Raw genomic sequence first — 26,979 nt, forward strand, 5'->3', positions numbered from 1 at the left:
ATTAATGAGTTAGACTTTGGTGTACAGGACACGTTGCAAAATTTGCAGATGGCATGGAACTTGGAAATATTGTGAACTGCAAGGAGGATTGAGTCGAATGTCAAAAAGGATAGTCTGTGTGGATCTATCTGATGTGATGTGATCTTACTGAACTTGACAAAGTTTATGCAGTTTTCCCTGATTTGGAGGCTCCAGGATTAGGGCCCAGGTCAGTGTACTGGGATTAGCAGTCAGTCATTTAGGACAGAGTTTAGAATTATTTTCTTTTTGAAGGTTGTGAATATTTGGAATCTCTGTTCCAGATGCTCAGTCTTTGATGATATTCAGACTGAGTTTAATTCCCCTCTCAGACAAATATGTTAGAGATGTGAGGATAGAGTAGAAAAATTGAGTAAACCTCAAAATATTAACCTTAGTATTATAAAACAATAGTGGAATGGACTCAAGGTCTGTGTGGCTACTCCCTGTTTCCATTTCATTTCTGACTTTCCTGAAATTCTCCTTAAAAACTACCCTATATATTTTAACGTCTCCATATGCATCTCAATGTAACTTTTGTCTGATTAATTTTCTTGAAAAGCCTTGTTCTACAACATTAAGAGACATTATATAAATGCACATTGTTATGCACTCATTTGCCCAAACTGAAACTCAAGACAGTACAGCGTTAACTACCATCTTTCAGTGTAGTTACATTCAATTTTAGGAATTTAAAAATACAGTGATTCACATATTATTATATAATGAAAATCAATATGTTGCTTTTACATGCAGTAGTATAAGCTCAGAGATTGTTTCTATGTGTTGTTAATGGTATAGTGGGGAAAGAAAGAAAGGATAAATAGGAAAATGGCACGGCAGATATAATTCAAAATAATTTGCTGAAAATATCAGTTTACCCTGTGGTTGTTTATTTTATTCAGAATATGAAGACAGCCTTAGCTATATGGTTTGCCACCAATAAACAGTATCATTTTTATCTCACTTTGCTAGAATTGAATATTAGTAGCTTTTCTGATTACTCTCACACATTCTCAATATGAAAGGAAAAACTGAATAATGTATGTATCCTTAGTTACAGCATTATTTGAAATGCAAACTGTAATGTGGCTTTGAACAGTGTATATTAATTTCAGATTCGGTGTTATGCCATTTAGAAGCCTGATCATTTAGAACAATTGGCAATTTGACCTGTTCTCAATTTTAGTAACTGCATTGAACTGCATTATTCGATTTAGCATTTGATGAATAATATGTAGCCAATTTATCTTTCAGTCCATTTACTTTTAGCAAGCATTCTCTTTAATTTTACTATTCAGGTCATATACAATCTTGAAGATGATATGAGTAATCTCCTCCATGGTCAACAAGAGATACAGGCACTTGGTAAAATGGGTGAATATGGATGAACCTTGAACAGATTTTTTTGGCTGTATAGTATCAATTCAGACACCCCTTTGGGTTACACTTATTCTTCCCCACAATTTTTCTATTGACTGGGATAGAGTGATTGGAAATCCATTTCAGTGTTACACTTGCTATAGAGTATCAGAAAGCAACTGTGAATTTCCTAAGTGGATTAAAAAATTCTTAATTCGCAGTGTAGAGTCCAAATCCAGAAGTGCATGCTTAAATAATTAACTCAATACTAAATTGTGTACAGAAGTCAAAATCAAGAGAGATATAGAAAAATGAAGAACAAAAACGATGGAGAAACTCAACAAGTTTGGTTGTGTATAAAGAGAGAAGCAGTGTTCATATTTTGAGTGCAAAGTCTCTCTCCTTTTGACAGATAAAGGTGTTTGAAAGAAGGTGAGACACATGCAATTCAAATCAAAAGGTATCTGATTGCACAATTGTTACAGAATATTTCTAGTGCCAGAGAAGTTCATTGACAGTAATTAAAAACATTTGGGAACATAAGACTTTGGAGTAGCAATAGGTCATTCAGCACTTTCAGCCTGCTCCACCATTCATTAATATAGTAGTTGATTTGATTGTGTTCTCGACTCCATGTTAATAACCCCTGAATCTGAGATGTCCTTTGCATTAAAAATATGTTTAACTCAGGTCTGAATAAATTTGTTGACAAAACTCTGCCACCATTTGTGGATGAGAATTCCACATACTAATAATAATCTCAGAGAGAAAATACAGTCTCCACACATCTGTCTTAAAAGGTATTTCTAATAGTGTAAATTCCCCCCTCAATAAGAAAGACCTTCCTAGTATCCATCTTTGAAGTCCCATCAAGACTTTCCTCAATAAAATTTCCTCATTCTTTGAAACTCCAATAGGTAAAGCCAAACCTTTTCAACCATTCTTCATAACATTAGCACTTCATTTTAGGGAGGAGTGGAGTAAACGTTCTCTAACTTGCTTCTCTTAAAGTTAAATTCTCTTTCAAATAAGGAGAATACACTGTACAGAGAACACCAGATGTAGTCACACCAAGGCCTATCATAATGCCAGAATTGAGGATATTTCCTGTTGATTGCACAAAGTTCTGCTCTGTTCACAACTACTCAGTTCATAAAGCAGTCTGTATCCAATTCCTGAATAACATTTAGGGTTGGGCTGAGAAGTGGCACATAACATTCATGCCTCAAAAGTGCAGGGCAAAGGCCATCTTCAACAAGAGAGCAATCGACCATCATATGGTGACATTCAACAGCATTACAATAACAGAATATGCCATTATCAACATTTTGAAGGTGACCATTGAGCAGAAACTGAAATATGCCAGAAAAATAAAAAATGGTGGCTACAAGAGCAGATCAAAATCTGGGAATTCTCCTGACACCCGAAACCTGTTCACCATCTACAAACTCTGAAGTGTGATGCAGTACTCTCCATTTGCCTGGATGAGTACAGCTCCAACAACACTCAGGAAGTTCAACACCATTCAGGACAAAGTAGTCCATTTGACTGACACCCCACCTACTACATTCACTATTTACTCACTCCATTATCTGCACAATGGCAATAGTGTGAACATCTACAAGATGTATTCAAGTTATTCACCAAGGTTCCTTAGATAACACCTTGTACACCCATGACCTCTACCACCTAGAAGGACAAGAGCAACTGATATATGGGAACACCATTTGCATATTTCCTTGCAAACGATTCACCATCTTGATTTGGAATTGTATTTCTGTTCTTTCATTGTTGCTGGGACAAAATCCTGCAACATCCTGCTAACAGCATTGTGTATGTCCCTACATTGCATGGACTATAGCGGTTCAGAAGGGCAGCTGACCACCTGAGTGCCAAGAGCAATTATGAATCAGCAGCAAATGGTGGCCAGGCTGCATCACATGAGTGAATCCAAAAGATCACTCACTTTTACGAAGAATATCCCCATTTACGCTTGAGAAGCCTGCGTGTTTTTTAGATGCATTTGGTAGGTATCCAGTAGATAAGTAAGCAACCTCATCAGTTCCATGTATTTCAAATGAAAAGTCCTTGTAAAATAATGTTATAGTGAAGAGAGGCAAAGCATTTCAAACTATAATATCCCAATTTGTACATTTATCTGTGCATTTGTAGATACACAGTCCAACTTACTCATTGTTAAGTGCTGATAGCCTCATCCATTTTATTTCACTACAAATCCAGGCCAATTAAAACATAACATTCTTCAGAAGTTTTTCGTTTAACTAGATTAGAATTTGAGGTAAAACAATGCTTCCATTTCAAAATTCCTTGGTTTAACTGTTTCAAAAATTTGACCTAGTCATAATTTGTGTAATTTACTACTCTCTTTAAACTTTGATTCTAAGAAGTGTAGATTCAAATAGTTGTTTGTGTAGAATTCTGATTTTTACGTGGTTCAAATCACCCTCAGATCCCTGGAACTAGACACTGCACTTACTTAGGGAATATGAAATGAAGAGGGCAGTAGACAGATGATTCAGGGCAAAAGAATCTGAGTTTATTTACAATACAAAAGTTAAGTGTAATACAAGAAATACAGATAAATGCAATAAACAGGCAAACTGACACAATCAACTATGCAGAGGACAGTAATACTTTTAAATATGCTATTAGTCACATCAAACATTATTAGAACCTAAAGACAGCAGTCTTAGTCACAGAAATTTTAATCAGGCTTCCTGCCCTTGGGGTCCTATGTACTGTCACCACCCTCCTTCCCTTCCCTGTTAGCTAAGTTAGAACTTTTGGAGTCTCAGGAGTTTCAGCTCACCACTGAGGAAAATGCAAATTTAAAGTACAATTGGCTGTTCCCACTTGCCGCACCTGGGGGAAGACTTCAGTCTGCATAGGCCCGTCTGTCTGGATTGAGTCTACTAATGTGGTAAGGTGCTTAATGGATTTATTGGCTAAGTGCTTGGTTTTCTTTCCTTTCTGCTGGTTTTGCCAGCCAAGTTTTCACCTCAGGATGTGCCTGAGCCTTTTTGGTGTTGGTTGGGTCAGTCATTCTCAGAGTTTGTCAGTTCTAAGTACTGCTGGTCATGGTCAGTTGCCATTGGCTCCACTGTTTTGGAACAGGCCAGTGGTTGGTAGCTCTTGGATTTGGTGTTGGGATCCGCCTTCTGGAGCTAGCTCTTGGAAATAGTGGCTGAAAATTACTCTCGGAAAAACAGCTGCTGGAATTAGCTGTGGGAATTTTTCTTCTGGGGATAGCTCTTTGGACCACTCCAGGGATATCTCCTTGAAACATTTTTGGAGATCGCTACCTCAGATGAGATCGGGGCCTGCAATTATACTGGTAGTGAGTCCGTTATTTTCATGTCAAATCTATGCCTCCCATTGTATTTCTGGTGTTCCTTTTGAAATCAAATGGTTTTCCGATAGTTAGCAATATGTGTGAATGGATTTTGTTTGAAGTTGAATGTTCTGTATCTCTGCCAGCTCCATCCTGTTTGTGTTGGGTAGTCCAAGATGGAGAAGTTTGTTTTGGTCTGGAGTTTTAGGTTTGGTTGATTGTTCACTTACAGTGGAGGTGTAACTTGGAATTCCAAGCTGAACAATAGTCCCAGACAGAAATCATTCTGGTCCTTTTGTGTGTTTGCAACCTGAGTGCAGGATTTTTTACAGTATGTTAGATGTTAGAAAAATCCAGGGTCTTGTCCAGTATTTCAGATGATGGGGATTTTTGCTTAATCCTACATCAGAATTCGAATATCGTTGAGAAATGACATTTCATTGAAGCTTTGCATTTTGCAGTCATCAGCACAATCCATAACAATTACCAAAGTAAAGAAAAAAAACATTGATATTGTAAGGGAGGAGAGTGCTGGTTGGCTAGCCAATAGAATCTGGCTGGGATAGATGCTGCCATTAAAGTGGACTAGTTAATAAAGACCAATAATTAGCTACTAAATTCTGTTAAAATTTTTGGGAAGGCAGGTTGATTTTGATTCTTCAAGGTGTTGATTTGAATCATTATACAGCTGTCCCCCATTTTGCCAAGCTGAAATAGCTGCTATGTGCATATATGTTCTTTGTTGCCACATATGCATGGTGAAAGATTCCTTCACTTTTTATGAGGGTGGCACAGACTTGTATGTTGATGGCAATACATTGTCCATGTGCTCATTTGACATTGGTTTAAGGCATAGCTGTTTGCACTGCAGTACAATACCATTGTTACTATCATTGTGACATGCTAATGTTGTGTGAATCACGAAAGCATGAACTCAGCAACATCAGGTTAGACAAATAGTTAGTGCTGACATAAGATGTCCATTGGACCTAATTGTCACAAACATCTTTGTTGGGTTTCATAAGAACTGTGTCTTTGATAAAAATTACATAACGTCCAAGCTCCAAGCCACTCACCATCCTGACTTGAAAATATATTGTCGATGTTCCTTCAGTGTTATTCGGTCAAAATCCTGGAATTCTCTCTCTAACGGTATTCTGGTCTACCTAGAGCACATGGACAGCAGCAGTTAAAAAAGGCAGCTCACCACTACCTTCTCAAGGGAATCTAGGGATGAGCAATAAATGCTGACCTGGCTAGCAGTGTCCACGATCCACAAATAAATAAAAAGAACACTTGCATATTAGCGATATTGTCCATATAAACTTTGGGATTACTACGCTTCCATTTGCTGAAATTCAGGACATATTGGCAGTTCAGAGGCCAGAGTCATTTGTTCAATGTACAAACTAGGTGCTGAAATATGGCACATGAAAGCTATCCTATTGAATAATGGCTACTCTGATCAGATCATGAACAGGCCAAAGGCCATCTCTTTTGATCTTCAAAGTGAGCCACCCATCTCAGATTACTCTGAAAGGTTCAGATATCTTAAACGCTTGAGCAACAGGTGGAGCTTCTATTGAGTTGCAAAATGAGTAGCATTCCCAGCCAACAAGATAGTGCTGTCAAGCTAAAACAAAACATTATTAATGGATCCTATTCAGAGGAATGACACTCAGTACGTGGAGCTCTTAGCTGAATACTAGTACTTGTGTTTTTTGCTGAACAGGCAGAAACAGTGTTAATATAGTGTCTTGTCTGTATGATGGCCTTCTGGCTTTAGAATGTCACTCAAGCATTAGCCTAGATTATTGATCAAATTCTACATTGTGGTTAGTTGGAACCCACAAACACCTGACTGAGGTCAAAAAGCTATAAACTCAACCAGGCTTAAAATTTAGTTTTTCATTCAAAATGTACTGAAGCATTCAGTTTGTGCAAACAAATAACACTTCTATCAAATCTATGTCTAAAACTGAATTTCAAATATACCAAAAAGATAGGAACTTAGCTCGGTCACTTTAAGTGGAAGTCATTTATTTAATATGACAGTCCTATCTAAAGTTCAAGAAGTGGCAACAAAATTATTATAAAGGTTAATGATGCAAACATTTGTATAAATCAGGAACAATTTTTCACGTTACAAACCGTCAAGGAACTGATGTTTCTTGTACTTTTAATTGGTAATAAAAAAGTTTCATATTTCCACAAAAAGCTAGCTAGGAAATAACACAGTCCATGTATGTAAGAACTGATAGCCATTGACAAATATGCTACAGCTTAAAAATGTATTTTGCCTTACAGTGAAAGTAAATCTTATCCCTGATCTATCCTCTATCATCCAGAAGCTAATGTAAGGCAAAACTGAAAACTTCCTAGGGGCAGGAAACCCACATTCTGACATTACTTACCATAAGGAATTTCAAGAATTGAGAGTCATATAATCCAAGATCGGGCTTGTACAAATTGAAAACATGTCCTGTGTTAACTCAAAACTGAAGCTGGGTATTAAACTTATCACCTGTGAATCTCCCATGATGGCAATAATTCACTACAATACATTTCATCTCCTGATAAATTGATGATTCAACGTTTTACAATGTCAACAGTCATAGTCTACTGTGTTACAAGGAACAGATTATTCTACTAATCAGGCAAGGTTGTGTTTATTATTGGCAATTCCTTAAAAACATAATGTCTTGTATTATAACTTTAATTTCAAAAACTATAGTTTGCCAGATGTTTGCATATTCCTAGCTACAATTCAAATTGTAAATTTTATTCATGAGAGCCAATTAACCAGGAATCAATTTAAGCATAAAAGTATTGCTTTGTTCCTTTCTGTTTTTATACTTGACATTCTAAATTATGATGTCTCAGCTGCAATAGAGGTTTAGAGTTTCATTTCAGAAAATAAGGATCACCAACCTGCAAAGGTAGTTTAGGTCAGAACACATTCTACCAGCTATAGTTGTGTTCATAGAATCAAGGAATGATTATAGCACAGAAGGCCATTCAGTCCATTATCTTTGCTGGTCCTTTGAAGGAACCTGTTGCTATTTCCCTGCCTTTTCTCCATACCTAGCACTTTTATTTCCTTTTTGGATAATAAGCCTCACTCGACCTTCTGCCAAATTTCTTTTTACCTTCTCTTGCTGGAAGAACTGGTACAATGTTTCCAATCTTTCTACATAACTGAAACCACTTTTTCTTGGTTCCTTTTGGCACCATAATTCACACTCTCTTAAATGTTGCTCTGTCATTAGCTTTATGCTTCTCTCAGCCTTATTCTTTTTCTGATTCTCTTTCAATCATCTTCTACTACTTCAACTGTCTGTTAATCACCTTTCTATCCAGGTTGGAGGTGATGATGGTAGAGATGGAAGGTGCTGAAGTTTGCAGCCTGTATCTTTTTGGTGGTCAGTGCAGGCAACATGTATCATGCTATCTTTGACAGCTACTTTTTCGTCTCATACTATGCTCTTGTTTTCATTCATCAACTATTCTCTCTCACTGTTCCTTCCTCTGCTCACAACAATTTTATTTATATTATCTCCCCTAAACATTTGGTTCACTTCATTTCCTCCCAACATTGTCACTACATTGCTCCAGTCATATTCTTCCTCCTATAACATGAGTTACCTCCTGGCTGCACTAATTTCCTTGCAATGAGAAATGACTTAGACCTTTTCATATCAGGCTGGTTCTATTTTTACCTTCGCCAAACATCTCATCTTCCATTACTCATCTGCTTGGAACTCAATACCTATCTATCTGCTTCTAATTAAACTACATCCAATCTTCCTATTTTCTCCTAATCATGGTTGAAGCACTCATGTGGGAAGGAGGGCTTACAATTCCCAGGGCATTGGGACCAATTCTGGACAAGAGGGCCAAATGATAGCAACTGAACAGGACACTGACCAAAATTCTCAGGGGGTGCTGTGAGGGAGGATTTACACAAATTTGATAGGGGTGAGGTGCCAGTAAAAAAAAATGCAGCAGAGAGAAGAGATAAATAGTGATGAAAACTGAAATTGGATGGAGGAAAAATACAAAGTAGATTAGCACAGTGCGGGAATAAGGAAGTGTTAGTAAAAGCAGGGGGAGAGTTAAAGGTTGAGGAACTATAGGCACAGGTTTCCACACAACGTTATGGAATAACACTTAAACCTATAAAATTGTAACGAGATGAGACAGGGTCGATACAGGAAGTATGTTCCTGATGACAGGGGAGACTAGAACCACTGGTCACTGTCCCAAGGATATAAGGTAAACAATTTACAACTGTGACAAGGAGAAATTTCTTCACCCTGAGTGCAGTGAACATGTGAAATTTCCTACAGCAGAAAGCAGATGAGGCCAAACCACTGTATGATTTCAAGAAGAAGTGGCATAAGTGGGGTTAAAGGGATCAAAGAATATGGGGAAAAGCAGGTTACATATTTTACTGTGGAAATTATTGAGTTGGAGTTGAAAAGGGTGGCGCTGGAAAAGCACAGCAGGTCAAGCAGCATCCAAGGAGTGGGAGAGTCGACATTTTGGATATAAGCCCTTCATCGGGAATGTGGTGGGCAAGGGGGATGAGAGATAAATAGGGAGTAGAGGTGGGGCTGGAGGGAAGGTAGGTGGGGAGGCGATAGGTTGATATAGGTGGGAAGTAATTGCGGTAGGTCAGTGGGAAGTAATTGTGGTAGGTCGATGGGAATGGTGGAACAGATAGTGGGAAGGAAGATGGACAGGTAGGACAGATCAAGAGACAGTGTTGAGTTGGAGAGTTGGATCTGGGATGAGGTGAGGGAGGGGAGATTTGTAAACTAGTGAAGTCGATGGTGATGCTGGTGTGGTGGAAGGGTCCCAAGGTGAAGATGAGGTGTGCTTCCTCCAGTCGGCAGGTGGATTTGATTTACCAGTGGAGGAGGCCCAGGATTTGCAAGTCTTTGAGTAGTGGGAAGGGGAGTTGAAGTGGTCAGCCACAGTGCAGTGGGGTTGTTTGGTGCATGTCCCAGTAATGTTCTCTGAAACTCTCCGCGAGTTAGGTGATCAGCTATGATCATAATGAATGTTGGAACAGTCACAAAGGGCCAAATAGTCTGCTCCTTCTATTTTCTATGTTTCTTAAAATGAAAATTTAGTTATTACATGGACAGCATAGGAATTACATATTCCAGTCTATCATTCAGGTGAGATATGGAAGAAAAAAATAAGGACAGGGTGGCAATATTGATCAAGAATAATAGTTGTTCAGCGGACATATACAAGAGGGTCCAAAGACTAAAATAGTTTGATTTGTTTTAAGCAAAAGAAAGGATTTGTTGCACTGCTAAGTGTTTACCACAGATCCCAAAATAGTAAGGAGGCGTTAGAGGAGCAGATCTGTCATTAAAATCCAATGTAGAATGTATAACTATATGTGTAGGATTGATCAAGTTATTGAAGTGTGCAAAAACACTGCAGAGAATTGTAACAAGAGCAATCCGAGACCATTAAATTGCTGATCCAATCAGCCAGGCTTTATAACATTAGGTTTCCTCAGGGACTAGGCTACTCAGAAAACTAAGCAGTTAACATTTGCCATAGCATCTAATCTATATGAAAATCAGGATGATCAATCATAAGGGTCACAAATGTTAATATTTAATCAACATTTGTTGATTAAATCAATTAATTAATTGTCAATGAAAATAAAAGGGGTGAAATATCCATCAGAAGCATAGAAGATACAACAAGCTAAATACAAAGGGGAAAATATTTGTAGGTTTGGTGTTACAAAACCTGAAAATTGCAGAAGAAAACTTTTGTTGAAGTCTTCCATCATGCACTAATCTGTACAATTGACAGGAATACCAGTTTAAAGGGAAATCAACATTTCTACTTAATAAAAGGACCATGCTGACATTTTGGCAAGTAGTCTCTATTTGCCAGAGGCATTGCCATCAAGAATGCAGTAGTTAATGATGACTGATAATGTATTTTTTATTCACTCATAGGGCATGGACATTGCTGGCTTGCCAGCATTTATTGCCTATCCCTAATTGGCTGTGACAAGGTGGTGGTGATCTGCATCCTTGAACCGCTGCAGTCCATTCAGTGTAGGTGGATCCACAATGCTGTTAGAGAGGGAATTCCAGAATTTTGTCGCAATGACAGTGAAGGGACAGTGATATCTTTCCAAGTCAGAACTATAAAATGATTAGAGGGGAACTTGCAGTTGTTGTGTTCCCATGTATCTGCTGCCCTGGTCCTTCCAGATGGAAATGGTCGTTAATGGCATTTAACTGCCAGGTTTTGATTAAACTTTACATCAGTCAGGTTGACTCTGATTGGTGAATCCAGTTCATATTGTTAGAGCAGTAAGAAATGATCAGAAAGATGTTATTAGTGTTTACAACAATGTTCATGGTGTTATGCATTTATTTGATTCAACAAAAGAGATTCTTTCCTCAAAATGTTCATTCTCCCGCCATCTACAGTTGTTGTCGCCAAAATTCAAAATAGACAGCAACTGTCCAGGGAATGGTAGAATTGGTTTGGAAGACAAGGAAAAGTATGAGTGTATCTTTTACTGTGGACATTATTTGGTGTGGGGTGAAAAGGTGAGTGGAGACTTAAACATTTATGATTACACTGTCATATAGCCTGATACATTCAAACAATAAAAAAGTACCTTTATGAAGTTATTGTGAATTCTTTTGATAGCAGATAAATGACTGCAGAAATGTTTGCCAATCAAGCTTCTTGATAATGCTGAGTGACTTGTACAGGGATTCCCAATTTCATAAGATCTAACATATGCGCATTTCCTGTACTTACGAACAGCTACTTTATATTGACCTGTATTGTGTTCTGAGTTATGTACAAATCAAGTTATAAATGAACTTGAGAATGGAAACCATTCACAACCAAGGAGTTGCCTGTATCTTCCTCGTTCTACAGTTTCATTACTCACTTAAGGGCAAATATTGGAGAGGCAAAGCAACCCACATAGAAACATAGAAATACAAAGGAACTAAAGCAGGTCATTTGGCCTTCTGTGGTGTAAACCTTTGAGCCTGCTCTGTCATTCAATATGATAATCCAATTCAGTAACTTAATCCTGCTTTCTCCAAAGGAATTTGTCCTTCAAACTATGTCTATGTCTTTCTAGAACGTCTTCAATATTTTTGTCTCAGCAGTTCCCTGTTGCATAGAATTCCATATGTTCAGCACTCCCTAGGTGAAGCAATTCTTCCACATCTCTGTTCAAAAAGGCCAGCCCTCATCCTTAGGTTCTTAATTTGCTGCTCATCGAGAACATCCTTCCTGCATCAACACTGTCTAATCCTGTTAAAATCTTATGTTTCAATGAGATCTCCTAATCCTTCTAAATGGCACTGAATGACATAGTGTCGGATGATGTGGAGTCTGTGTGGGTGGAATTGAGGAACCACAAAGGCAAAAAAACCATAATGGGAGTTATGTATAGACCTCCTAACAGTGGTCAGGACCAGGGCGCAACATGTACCGGGAAATAGAGAAGGCATGGCAGAAAGACAAGGTCACGGTGATCATGGGAGACTTCAATATGCAGGTGGACTGGGTAAATAATGTTGCCAGTGGATCCAAAGAAAGGGAATTCAAGGAATGCTTACAGGATGGCTTTTTGGAACAGCTTATCATGGAGCCCACAAGGGAGCAGGCTATTCTCGACCTAGTGCTATGTAATGAACCAGACTTTATAAAAAATCTTAAAGTAAGGGAACACTTAGGAAGCAGCGATCATAAGATGATTGAGTTCAGTCTGCAGTTTGAAAGAGAGAAGGCAAAATCGGATGTAATGGAGTTACAGTTAAATAAAGGTAATTATGAGGGCATGAGAGAGGAACTGACAAAAATAGACTGGAAGCAGAGCCTAGCGGGCAACAGTAGAACAAAAATGGCAGGAGTTTGTAGGTACAATTGAGGACGCTGTACTGAGGTTCATCCCCAAGAAAAGAAAGATTATCAGGGGAGGGATTAGATAGCCATGGCTGACAAAGGAAGTCAGGAAATGTATTAAAGAAAAAGAGAGATCCTATAAAGTGGCCAAGAGCAGTGGGAAATCAGAAGATTGGGAAGGCTACAAAAACAAACAGAGGATAACAAAGAGAGAAGTAAGGAAGGAGAGGATCAAATATGAAGGTAGGCTAGCCAGTAATATTAGAAATGATAGTAAAAGTTTCTTTCAATACATAAGAAACAAACGACAGGCAATTGGGCCTCTTCAAACTGATGCTGGAAGTCTAGTGATGGGAGATAAGGAAATAGCTGGAGAACTTAATAAGTACTTTGCATCAGTCTTCACAGTGGAAGACATGAGTAATATCTCAACAATTAAAGGGAGTCAGGGGGCTGAGTTGAGTATGGTTGCCATTGCAAAAGAGAAAGTGCTAGAAAAGCTAAAAGGTCTTAAAATTGATAAATCTCCTGGCCCCAATGGGCTACATCCTAGAGTTTTGAGGGAGGTGGCTGAGGAAATAACGGAGGTGTTGGTTGAGATCTTTCAAAAGCCACTGGAGTCAGGGAAAGTCCCGGATGATTGGAAGATCGCTGTTGTAACCCCCTTGATCAAGATAAAAGATGGAAAGTTATAGTCCAATTAGCCTAACCTCAGTTGTTGGTAAAATTCTAGAATCCATCATTAAGGATGAGGTTTCTAAATTCTTGGAAGAGCAGGGTCGAATTAGAACAAGTCAACATGGATTTAGTAAGGGGAGGTCACGCCTGACAAACTTGTTGGAATTCTTTGAAGAGCTGACAAGTAGGTTAGACCAGGGAAACCCAGTGGATGTGGTCTATCTAGACTTCCAAAAGGCCTTTGATAAGGTGCCACATGGGAGGCTGCTGAGTAAGGTGAGGGCCCATGGTGTTCGAGGTGAGCTACTGGGATGGATTGAGGATTGGCTGTCTGACAGAAGGCAGAGAGTTGGGATAAACGGTTCTTTTTCGGAATGGCAGCCAGTGACAAGCGATGTCCCGAAGGGTTCAGTGTTGGGGCTGCAGCTTTTCACCTTATATATTAATGATCTGGATGAAGGGACTGGGGGCATTCTAGCGAAGTTTGCCAATGATATGAAGTTAGGTGGACAAGCAGGTAGTACTGATGAAGTGGGGAGGCTGCAGAAGGATCTAGACAGTTTGGGAGAGTGGTCCAGAAAATGGCTGATGGAATTCAATGTGAGCAAATGCGAGGTCTTGCACTTTGGAAAAAAGAATACAAGCATAGACTACTTTCTAAACGGTGAGAAAATTTGTAAAGCCAAGGTACAAAGGGATCTGAGAGTGCTAGTCGAGGATTCTCTAAAGGTAAACATGCAGGTTGAGTCCGTGATTAAGAAAGCGAATACAACGTTGTCATTTATCTCAAGTGTGTTGGAATATAAAAGCACCGTTGTGCTACTGAGACTTTATAAAGCTCTGGTTAGGCCCCATTTGGAGTACTGTGTACAGTTTTGATCCCCACACCTCAGGAAGGACATATTGGCACTGGAGCGTGTCCAGCGGAGATTCACACGGATGATCCCTGGAATGGTAGGTCTAACATACGAGGAACGGCTGAGGACCCTGGAATTGTATTCATTGGAGGTTAGAAGATTAAGGGGAGATCTAATAGTAACTTACAAGAAGGCTTGTGAAGGGTGGACGCTAGGAAATTGTTTCCGTTAGGTGAGGAGACTAGGACCCGTGGACACAGCCTTAGAATTAGAGGGGGTAAATTCAGAACAGAAACGCGGAGACATTTCTTCACCAGAGGGTGGTGGGCCTGTGGAATTCATTGCTGCGGAGTGTAGTGGAGGCCAGGATGCCAAATGTCTTCAAGGCAGAGATTGATAGATTCTTGATGTCACAAGGAATTAAGGGCTACGGGGAAAATGCGGGTAAGTGGAGTTGAAATGCCCATCAGTCATGATTGAATGGCAGAGTGGACTCGATGGGCCGAATGGCCTCACTTCCACTCCTATGTCTTATGGTCTTAAATGACAGGTACATAGACCTTACCAATCCAGTCTTTCCCAATGTGTCAATCTTGCTATTACAGGATTTTGTTGATATGTATTTTGATCATCTTTACTGATATATCCCCAGACCTGACAAGGTACCTGAATCACTCTTCGGTGACCTAGATAATGACTTGTCCAACAATCTTACTGCATTCCCATATTGTGGTCATGTGACTCTCAAGTTGCCCTCTCTACCTCAGTAATTGGGATCCTCACAGGAGTTGTCTGACATTAGCCTCATCTGCAAGAGGCATCCACACATGCCATGTAAAGGTTTAAAAACTTGTATGAGTTGTAACCATTGCAAAATGAAGGAATTATGGGCAGATTCAAAGATATCTTCCATGGACATACACACCAATATTTTTGTGGCTGCATGGGAGTTCAACAATGGTAGAATGGATTCTCTTCCACTGAGATAGATATATCAAGCTGACCTGAAAATGTCTTAATTTGCACAAGAGTGTATTCAGTGACTCCTGGCGTCTGTGTGAACGCAACGTGTCTGACTGGCTTCACCACATCAGTGGACTTAGGTTGAGTTCTGTCAAACATGACACCAACCAAATAGGAGGTATCCTTTGGGTACAAAATTATGAAATTCTTCACTGTCACTGGACCAAATCCTGGAACTCCATACCAACAGCATTTTGGGTTTACATAGAGCTCATGGACTGCAGCAGTTCAAGAAGGAGAAAGTGAGGACTGCAGATGCTGGAGAGTCAGAGTCGAAAAGTGTGGCACTGGAAAAGGACAGCAGGCCAGGCAGCATCTGAGAGCAGGAGAGTTGACATTTCGGGCATAAGCCCTTCATCAGCCATTCCTGATGATGGAATTATGCCCAAAACATTGATTCTCCTGCTCCTCAGATGCTGCTTGACCTGCTGCGCCTTTCCAGCAGTTCAAAAAGGCAACTCATCATCAACCTTTTAAACACAACTAGGGATGAGCAATACATGCTGGCCAACCAGTGACATCTACATCCCATAAGAAAATTGAAAAAAGATGTCTTCAGCGGATTTAAAAGACTCTGAAAACATTAATAGCTACAGGCATTACATTTCCACCTGGGTCTTTTGATGGAAGGCTTTGTTCAGCAATTATCAGTGACTTGCTACAAAGGCCTGAGTTAATTTTGATCCTTCTTGTCAGGGAGGTTAACTCTTCACCTGGAGATTATAATGTTGAGCTGTGTCTACATCCCTTATCTGTCCTATAGAGCAATATGTAGAGAACACAGCTCCTGTTGCTCTGGCTCCTAGTCCAATTAGTTTGGCTCCTTGTGTTAGTGTGGTTGCTCCTGTTGCTCTTTATCAATTATGACTTGAAGCCTGACAGCAGAGTAGACCAGGTCAAGTTGAGCAAAGCCCAAAGTTGTAAATCACCAATAAAAACAATGTCCCAGAAAACATCCAGTGAGCACGAGCCTTTCACATAGGCGGAGTAGACAACAGCTGTGCAGTCTTGCTGTTTAATGGTTTTCCAGCTCATCAATTTCATTGAGCAATTACTTCCTGCTGAACTTGTATCTTAATGAGCCTGGTAAATTTCAGACAGCTTGGGAAAGCATTGTTGGCTGTTGAAATAACTACACAGAGGCCAGTGTCCCATCACTAAGTCACCTGTTTTATTTATACATGGAGAGTCCTTGACACTTATCCAGCTCCCTCAGAGCCAGCTCTCTGGGTGAACAGGATGTCGGACACTCCTGTTTTTATCTGTCAGCCAGGGCTCCCTAATTGGACCAGATTAACAGCCCCAATCAGGGAACTCCTTTGAGGTCCATCTGGATGACCTTGTTACAATCACTACAGCTGTTAAGTTCAGAGTCCTGTATTTAAACCATATTTAATTAGTTGCTTTCAAAATGCAGTCACTGAGTGGGCAGCTCCATAGGAGGTTTCCATTCACTTTAAACAGGGCTCCAGTAGAATATAAAATGTTGTGGGATAATGTCAGGATCCTGTGACATTTCTCAGCCCATTAGCTTCCTCCTACCCTACCACCATGGCTGGTAGTCAGATTTCAGGCCATTGGTTTTCATTTTACATATTGGCTGAAGTTAAGTAAGCCGATTCCAATATTTTATGTTTTGAAATCAGGTAATAATTTGACTGCTTTTTTTCTTAACTTGGTATTTTTTGTTGTAAATTGAAACTTTTGGCATCTTTTCTTTTCCTGCAAGGAGGTTTATTCCCCTTCCAGCTAAACACTTTGGATTTGCTCTTAAATTTATCCACTGAGAAAGCAGGCAGATAGGCAGCTGAAATCAGACTACCCAGATGCCAACATCCATCATTTTTGTCTCAGTCTCTGCAGAGACAGCCAAGCTATCTGAACAAAGCTGATAGAGGCCTGAGTAAACGGAAGCCTGATACCATTATTGGGGTCCAAGTGGAGACATTTCTACGAATTTCATCCCAAACTCAAAAAGCTCAAATTTGCCAGAGAGCCAAACACACAAGTCTACCTAAACACTCAAAATATTGTAAAATTAGGAAGAGCAGGACTTTTCCTCAGGACTCAACAAGAAGCGTTTAGGCCACCTGACCATCTTTACATCTGTAACACCATCCTGACGGTTCCTAATCCACACATTTTTTAAAATGCACACATGCAACATGGGCATTGCTGGCTGGCCAGCATTTATTTCATGTCCCTAGTTGCCTCTGAATTGAGTGGCTTGCTGGCCATTTCAGAGGGCACTTGAGAGTTAATCACATTGCGTGGGTCTGGAGTTACATGTAGGCCACACCAGGTAAGTTTAACAGTTTCCTCCCCTAAACGACAGTAGTGAACCAGATGGGTTTTGTTGACAATGGCCATCAGTGGATCCTTAATTCCAGATTTATTGAATTCAAATTCCACCATCTACCATGGTGGGATTTGAACCCAGGTCCCCAGAACATTAACTGAGATTCTGGGTTAATAATCTCTTTGTAATATCACGAGACCATCACCTCCACTTAATTGAGTGAATTCACGCCTCATCACCTACTCACCCAAAGTGCACTTGGAGCTGAAATCCTGATGGCAAGTCATCTTGGGCAGCATGAAAATCAACTATTCCCAACATTATTGGCAGTGGATAGGCATGTAGCAATCTGATGACAAACACCAATTAAAAGTGGAGATTCTAAGTTGAGAAGATCTGAAAATAAAATTTGTTTTCTTCACATCTCACCACTTCCTCTCATTCTCAATAATATTCTCGAAAAGATTGGGGGTTACTGTGCTGTAAGTTACACATACAGTTGTCAAGGACTTCTTTGTGGTTGGACAGAACCAACACAATGTAAGGACTACATGCAAGATACATTAAATAGGAAAGCATGCAAGGGGTGGAGCAAATTACAATAGGAATAGAAAGATTATAAAGTTCACAGCAATTCAGAATAAAACATGGCACTTTATTTGAACTTCATTCTAAAACGTAGATATAACTATTCCAGAGGTTTCTCTGGTGTCAAAGATGCATATTGGAAAGTTAAAGAAGGCTTCAGCAGGCATACCAATGTCAAAATTTAAAGTCAACACACTGCAGCAGATTTTAATCAATGTTGTACAGTCAAATGAGTCGTAACTAGCATCTCCCATCAGTCGATGAGCCATGTCAATATGAAACAAGAAATTCATCTCATAACAAGGGTCATAAGCAAAAAGTAATTAAATCTTGCTAACAAGCTCAGTTATCGAGGGATTGATTTGTTTTTAAAACAGCAAATAAGCAAACTAGAAGCATCTTGCTCTTGCAAATTCAAACAATCTACATTGAAGGTCACTGCACATTAAGTTTTGAGGGAACTTCAACATCTGAATAATTTCTGTAAGAGGAAACTGGATATAAAATGTCTCAAAAGCTGATTTTTAAAAAATTACAGTTTAGCACTGTTTTGTAATCTGACTAGAACTAAGGCAAATAAAATAAATTTACATTTGTCCTTTGTCAGTTCCTTAATGGACAATGATATAATGGACACTATTTGTATGGCATCTTCAGCCTTGTGAAATCTTTCAAGATGCTTCACAGAAAAATTACAAAATAAAATTCCACAGAAAACCACATTAGGTGTTATTAAGGTAAGTGATCAAATGTCTGATCAAAGAGTTTGTATCAAGAAGTGTCTTAAATGGGGAGAAATATTCTATCTTCTATCCATCTACTATCTATAGAATCCATCTACCAGGCCAGCTGTCAAGGAAAGGCCGCTAGCATTCTCAAAGATCCATCCCACCCTGGCAATGTTTTTCTACAACCTCTACCATCAGGGAGAAGGTACAGAAGCCTGAACACACGCACCAGTTGGTTTGGTAACAGTTTCCACCCTACTGTTGTTATAATACTGAATGGACTCACAAACTCTTAACATTTGCCAAAACCTGTGTTTTCGTTTTTACCAATCCACACATGAAGCTATCAGGTTGGGGGTTGCTTTTCTTAAAAGGATCAGTGTGTGCTACCAAGCTGCTGTAGCTACTGATCATCATAATGGTCCACACCAGACCAATGCAGCAGACACAATTTCCATGCTATCAGCTAGTGACTCTCAGATTGATAAAATAATGTTAAAGACCTTCATGTCATGTTTACAACATTCTTGAAGCAGCCATTTGAATGTATATTTGTTTGTTTGGCCTGAGTCAATGAAGCCACCATTGTTCATTGAGTGCTGATTAATGAGACACTTCATATAGAGAAGATCATGTCTGCAGTAGATCTATCAGCACAAAAACTCCACTTTGTTTCCAAGTACACTTGATCTGCAAATTAAGTATGAAACTCGCAAAGGCCTTTCCTGTGACAATAAAGGGTGAAATGTCACTATAGTTTCTGCAGACTCCCAGCAAGGAGAAGTTGGCCTTTTGGCCCATTGTCTTATTAAATGGCAGAGCAGACTCAGTAACTGATCTGATAATCCTCAACTGCACTTACCTGTGTTTTCCCCCAACAATCTACAACTATCTACAGATTAAAAATCTGCCTATTTCATGATTTGGAGATGCCAGTGTTGGACTGGATGGACAAAGTTAAAAATCACTCAACATCAGGTTATAGTCCAACAGGTATATTTGGAAGTACAAGCTTTTGGAGCGCCGTTGACAACCACCTGATGAAGGCGCAGTGCTCCGAAAGCTAGTGCTTCCAAATAAACCTGTTGGACTGTAATCTGGTGTTGTCTGATCTTTAACTCTATCTGTTCCAGTCTTGAACATACTTAATGACCCAGCCTTTACAACTCTTTGTAGTAAAAAATTCCACAGATTCATTTACCATAATGTTGAGAGAAAAAAATTCCACCTCATTTCTGTCTTAACTGAATGTCTTTATCTGAGATTATGCTCCTCTGGTCTTAAATTTTCCCACAAGGGAAAACAACCTCGCTACATCTACTGTGGGAAGATCCTAAGAATCTGATGTTTTAATAAGCTCTTCCTTCATTCCCCTAAATGTCAGTGTGTCCAGGCCTCACCTATTCCACTTCTCCTTAAAATAAAATCCCTCAGATCAGAGGATGAACCGAGTGAACTGTCTCTGGATCAGGATTGGAACAGTTTCGTTATGAAGAGAGGTGGGTAAGCTTAGGTAAAGCAGAGAAGGCTGAGTGGGTAACCTGATTGAGGTGGAGAGGATAATGTGGGGCATGGATAGGGTGGATAGAAAGTAGGGTAATTTCCTTAGTTTAAGGGAAAATAACAAAGGGACATAATGATAAGGTGAGCAGCAGGAGGATTGGACGGGATTTGAGGAAAGCTTTTTTTCACTGAGAGGATGATGGGAATGTGAAATGCTCTGCCTGGGAGGGCAGTTGAAGTAGGAAATCTCACAATCAAAAAAATCTTGGATGAGCAATTGAAATGTCATAACATTCAAGATCAAGTGCAGAAAAGTGGGACTAATATGAATTTAGGGTAATATTTTATCAGTGTAGACTGCTTGGCCAAAGGACCTTTTCTACACAGGTTGATTCTATGATTGTATGATATTCCCATTACTGTGTTTAGCTTATTCTTGTACCATACAGTGATAACATTTCATCCCAAATGCCCTGTTGTTGCACTGTAGAATTCCAAATAGTTGTAACCTCATTTGACTCTCTGACCTCAAAGTAAACCTGCAATGGGTTGTTTCTTTGTGTTCTTCTATCTTAGCATATTATTATTCAACATCCACTGGGTACTGAAGGAACAAGTTTGATTCATTTCGAACTGTACAATTCCAAATGGTTGATGGTAATTTTTTTCTTTCTCGGTGGCAGTTGGAGTGGGAGGAGCGACTGCGAGGACCAGTGGCCTGATGGGAAGGTAATTTTTAAATATATAAATTTACCTCAGGAGTTTTCAGGTACATATTTTGGCAGTGGCCAATTCCCAAGACACTACATGTGCAGAGTCTCCCACCCGCCCTCCTCCTCTAACCAAAAAAAGGACTCTCCAGTCTTGTTCAGGTTAGGCATTTCAATTGATATTTCTTTTGTTTCGTGTGATTGATTCCTAGTTTACTATTAGTTGGTTAATTGAGTAAGACAACAGAGGTACTAGAATTTATTTAACTCATAAATTTGTACAAATTAATTAAGTAAGTAGAGATAGGTGGACAGGTGATGTGCTGTAGCTGTATGATGTGGGAGCTGGCTGATCCCATTGTGACCGGCAATGACCACATCTGCAGCAAGTGTTGGTTGCTGGAAGAAGTCCGGATCAGAATTGTTGATCTGGAATCTGAGCTTCATACACTGGTGGCACATCTGGGAGAGGGAGAGTTACCTGGACGCTTTGTTTCAGGAGACAGTCACACCCGGTACTTTAAGTAATTCAAATTCAGTTAGTGATCAGGGACAACAGGGTGTGAGTGAGGCAGGTAGGAGGTTCCTGAGTTCAGGAGTGGAGGAGCCCAGCCCTTGTCCAACAGGTATGAGATTTTTGCTCCTTGTATGGATGAGGAAAAGGGCTGTGGACAGGATGAGCCAGCTGACACAGCACCATGGTGCAGAAGGCCATTCAAGAGGGGGAAACAACAAGGCAAGCAGTTGTTATAGGGATTCTATAATTAGGGGGACAGATAGTATCCTTTATGAGCCAGATCGGAAGTCCCACGTGGTGTGTTGCCTGCCCAGGGTTAGGGTGCAGGACATCTCCGAATGGCTTGAAAGGATATTGGAGCGGGAGGGAGGGATCCAGTTGTTGTGGTCCATGTTGGCACAAACAACAAAGGTAAGGCTAAGAAGGAGGACCTGTTTGGGGAGTATTAAGCACTAGGAAGGAAATTGAAGAACAGGTCCTCGAGGGTCATAATCTTTGGATTGTTGCCCGAGCCACATACTAATTGGCATAAAGATAAGAAAATTAGGGAAGTAAACACCTGGCTAAGAGATTGGTGTGGGAAAGAGGGATTCCATTTCATGGGACATTGGCATCACTTTTGGAACCGGGGGATCTATACCGATGGGAAGGTCTCCACCTGAACCAATCTGGAACCAGTGTTCGAGCGAAAAGGAGAAATGAGGTGGTCACTAAGACTTTAAACTAGTGAGTCGGGAGGGGAAGGGAGAACGAAAGCAACAGAGAGCATGGAGTCAAGTAGAAAGTTAAGCAGCAGGTAAGCATGTGTGCAGGGTTTAAGTTTGAGGCAGACTAGGAACGAAGCAAAAAGAAAGGATAGCTTAGGACATCATTCTAAAGGTGATGGAAATCATGAGGATAAGAAAATTAGCATTAAGATGCTTTACCTGAATGCCCGTAGAATTCGTAACAAAGTAAATGAATTAACAGCACAAATCATCGTGAATATTATGATGTGGTAGGCATCACAGAGACATAGTTGCAGGCAGTTCAGGACTGGCAGTTAAACATCAAAGGATTTATAACTTATCAAAAAGACAGGGAGGTGGGCAGAGGGGGTGAGGTTGCCTTGTTAGTTCAGAATGAAATTAAATCTATGGCACTGAATGACATAGGGTCAGATGATGTGGAGTCTGTGTGGGTGGAGTTGAGGAACCACAAAGACAAAAATACCATCATGGGAGTTATGTACGGACCTCCCAACAGTGGTCAGGACCAGGGGCACAAGAGGTATGAGGAAATGGATAGGGCATGTTAGAAAGGCAAGGTCACAGTAATCATACGAGGCTTAAATATACAGGTGGACTGGGTGAATAATGTTGCCGGAGGTTCCAAAGAAAGGGAATTCATGGAATGCTTACAGGATGGCTTTTTGGAAAAGCCTGTGATGGATCCCACAAGGGAGCAGGCTATTCTGGACTTAATGGTATCTAACAAACCAGATTTTATAAAAGATCTTAAAGTCAGGGGACACTTAGGAGGCAGCAATCAAAATCAAAATCAGAGTTCAGTCTGCAGTTTGAAAGAAAGAAGGCAAAATTGGATGTAATGGTGTTACAGTTAAATAAAATTAATGACAGGGGCATGAGAGAGGAACTGACCAAAATCAACTGGAAGCAGAGCCTAGCAGGGAAGACAGTAGGGCAACAATGGCAGGAATTTCTGGGTGTAATTGAGAACATAGTACAGAGGTTCTTTCCAAAGAAAAGAAAGATTACCCGAGGGGGAATTAGACAGCCATGGCTGACAAAGGAAGTCAGGAAATGTATCATGGAAAAGAGAGAGCACACAAAGTGGCCAGGAGCACTAGGAAATCAGAAGATTGGGAAAGCTACAAAAACAAACAGAGGATAACAAAGAAAGAAATAAGGAAGGAGAGGATCAAATATGAAGGTAGGCTAGCCAGTAATATTAGAAATGGTAGTAAAAGTCTCTTTCAATACATAAGAAGCAAATGAGAGGCAAAAGTAGAGATTAAGCCATTCTAATTGATGCACGAAGGCTAGTGCTGGGAGTTAAGGAAATAGCTGAAGAACTTAATAGATACAGTGGAAGACACGAGTAATATCCCAACAATTAATGAGAGTCAAGGGGCAGAGCTGAGTATGGTAGCCATTGCAAAAGAGAAAGTACTTGAAAAGCTAGAAGGTCTAAAAATTGATAAATCTCCTGGCCCGGATGGGCTACATCCTACAGTTCTGAGGGAAGTGGCTGAAGAAATAGTGGAGGCATTGGTTGTAATCTTTCAAAAATCACTGAAATCAGGGAAAATCCCAGATGATTGGAAAATCACTGTTGCAATCCCCTCATTCCAGAAAGGATCAAGACAAAAGATGGAAAATTATAGGCCGATTAGCCTAACCTTGATTGTAGGTAAAATTCTAGAATCCCTCGTTAAGGATGAGATTTCTAAATTCTTAGAAGTGCAGGGTCAGATTGAAACAAGTTAGCATGGATTTAGTAATGGGACATTGTGCCTGACAAACCTGTTAGAATTCTTTGAAGAAGTAACAAGTAGGTTAGACCAGGGAAATCCAGTGGATGTTATCTACCTAGACTTCCAAAAGGCCTTTGATAAGGTGCCTCATGGGAGGCTGCTGAGTAATGTGAGTGGCCATGGTGTTCGAGGTGAGCTACTGGCATGGATTGAAGATTGGCTGTCTGACAGAAGGCAGAGAGTTGGGATAAAAGGTTCTTTTTCAGAACGGCAGCTGGTGGCAAGTGGCGTCCTGCAGGGTTCAGTGTTGGGGCCACAGCTGTTCCCGTTATATATTAATGATATGGATGAAGGGACTGGGAGCATTCTGGCGAAGGTCACCGATGGTACAAAGTTAGGTAGACAGGCAGATAACACTGAGGCGGCAGAGAGGCTACAGAAAGATTTAGACAGTGTAGGAGAGTGGTCCATGAAGTGGCTGATGAATTTCAACATGAGCAAATGCAAGGTTTTGTACTTTGGAAAGAAGAACACAGGCATGGACTATTTGCTAAACAGTGAGAAAATTCATAAAGCCAAAGTACAAAGGGATCACGGAATGCTAGTTCAGGATTCTCTAAAGGTTGACTTGCAGGGTTGAGTCCATGATTAAGAAAGCAAATGTAATGTTGTCATTTATCTCAAAAGGGTTGAAATGTAAAAGCAGTGATGTGTTTCTGAGACTTTATAAAGCTCTGGTTGGGCCCCATTTAGAATACTCTGTCCAGTTTTGGGCCCCGCACCTCAGGAAGAACATACTGGCAATGGAGCGTGTCAAGCGGAGATTCACATGGATGATCCCTGGAATGGTAGGTCTAACATCTGATGAACGGCTGAGGACCCTGGGATTGTATTCATTAGCATTTAGAAGATTGAGGGAGATCTAAAAGAAATTTACAAGCTAATTCATGGCTTACAAAGGGTGACTGTTGGGAATTTGTTTCCAACAGGCGGGGATACTAGGACTCGTGGGCACAGCCTCAGAATTAGAGGGGGTCAAATCAGAATGGAAATGAGGAGACATTTCTTCAGCCAGAGAGAGTGGGCCTGTGGAATTCATTACCACGGAATTCAGTGGAGGCGGGTGTGTTAAATGTCTCCAAGGCAGAGATTGATAAATTCTTAATCTTGCAAGGAATTAAGGGATGTGGGGAGAGAGTGGTAGGTGGCGTTGAAATGCCCATCAGCCACGATTGAATGGTGGAGAGGAATCGATAGGTCTAGTGGCCTTACTTCCACTCCTATTTTATATGGTCTTCTTGTGGTCTTATGAGAATCATTTGGTATGTAAAAGGACAATTTTACTATATTCACTAGTCAATGCCTTGCAAGATACTTCATTATGTTTGGAAAGAGGATATTGGCCTCAAAGACTAATCCACAAATGCAATGTAAAAATTGAGCAAAGGTTCCAAAGGTTTGGTCAGAGAAGAATTACCTTCAAATATAAGAACAGATAGGTATTGGAGGAGCCAAAATGATTAGTGTTATGGAAGCTTGGAAGGATTTAAGGAAAGATACAGAGTCAACATCTCAGGTCTAGTAACTCTTCTTCAGATTCACCAAAGGGTCACTGGACTCAAATCATTAACTCTACTTTCTCTCCACAGATATTGCCTGTAATATTTTGCAAAAATCCCCGGTATTGGAAATAAATGGACAGAGCTCTGAATTTTAAAAACTTTTTAAAAAAACTGCTGGGTTTGCAGGGTGGTACATAAATGACCAAAGGAATGACTGTCAGAGAGGAACATTGTATCGATCCAACATCTTGCATTTGCAATTTACACCTTGCATCTGAGACAATCAATCTGAAACCAAAGGAATCCAGCCACCTCTGGCCACATTGCCTCTAGAAGATAGATTCATGGAGACAGTGTGGAACCAAGTGGATTATTGTGACAATTACCAGCATTCAGCATCAGGAAAGGCATCAATTCTTTGTCAAACATCAGAAATCTGGTTAAACCAATCAAGCACTCAAAGAGAGCATTAGAAGTACAACTGAGGTGAAGACTGAGCTCAACAAATCAGCAAAAGCAAAGAAAATCTAAGTACTTACCTAATAATCCAATTTGCACATAACCACATCAGTGGACTCAACCTAGTGCAGCTGGAAGTCCCTTCATGCGTTTGGAATACAGGTAACCAGAGCAACCACATCAGGTGAACTTCAAAACTGTCTTCAGAGTAGTGAGTATAATCTCGAGACCTCAGAATACCAACTTAGTCAGGGGAGGAAGGCAAACAGTATCAATGCATTGTGATTCTAAATATTAGTATATTTTAAATAATAGTGCATTTTTAATAATAGTGTATAGTTGTGTTAGTTTTTCTTGTATTATAGAGTACCCTTTTCTTATTGAGTAACTTTTCAGTGCATAAATAAATGCAGAGATTCTTTGCACTCAAACATTTGTCTGCTGCCTTTTCATCACATCCTGATCAATAAGTCCACAGTGTCTAGGACCAGGAATTGGGAGCAATTCAAACCATTTAGAAGTCAGGTGTATAACAGCCTGAAAACCAAAGCCTGCACACCCAGACCTGCTGAATTTCTCCAGCAATTTCTTCTTTTGTTTCAGATTTCCAACATTTGCAATTCTATGTTTTATATTATTGCAGTTAAAAGTAGCCAGGTTTCCAAGTACAACTAATTTATTCACCCCATCTCAATGTAAATGGGACAAAACTGAGCAATTGCAAATGACATGGCATTCTTGTGCCAAACTAATTGAACTCTTTCAAGTAAGTGGCTGGCTTTACATGAAAATCTGTCAAAAATTAGAGTAGCACTGAGGAATATTATACAAATCCCTTGTTTTTCACATTAGTTGTGTCTTAAAAATCTGTGATGTTTACAGGATTTGACAAACTCGAGTCATGGCCATTTTGTTCCTCTCTCATCT

General features: G+C 39.9%; 1 protein-coding gene across 3 annotated transcripts in view; it reads right to left on the bottom strand.

Annotated features, from left to right (window-relative positions):
• Positions 1-26,979, bottom strand: part of atp10b (ATPase phospholipid transporting 10B) — a 253,403-nt gene that overhangs the window by 182,479 nt on the left and 43,945 nt on the right. Inside the window, exon 1 of one of the 3 annotated variants that reach the window (XM_060836864.1) lies at positions 26,133-26,192. The exons of the other annotated variants lie outside the window; for them this stretch is intronic. The gene's annotated coding sequence lies outside the window, so the exon portion shown is untranslated. Of the gene's footprint in view, positions 1-26,132; positions 26,193-26,979 lie in introns of those variants that run through there. 3 annotated transcript variants of the gene reach the window in all.

This window comes from Hemiscyllium ocellatum, chromosome 16 (genome assembly GCF_020745735.1).
Source record: "Hemiscyllium ocellatum isolate sHemOce1 chromosome 16, sHemOce1.pat.X.cur, whole genome shotgun sequence".
NCBI lineage: Eukaryota > Metazoa > Chordata > Chondrichthyes > Orectolobiformes > Hemiscylliidae > Hemiscyllium > Hemiscyllium ocellatum.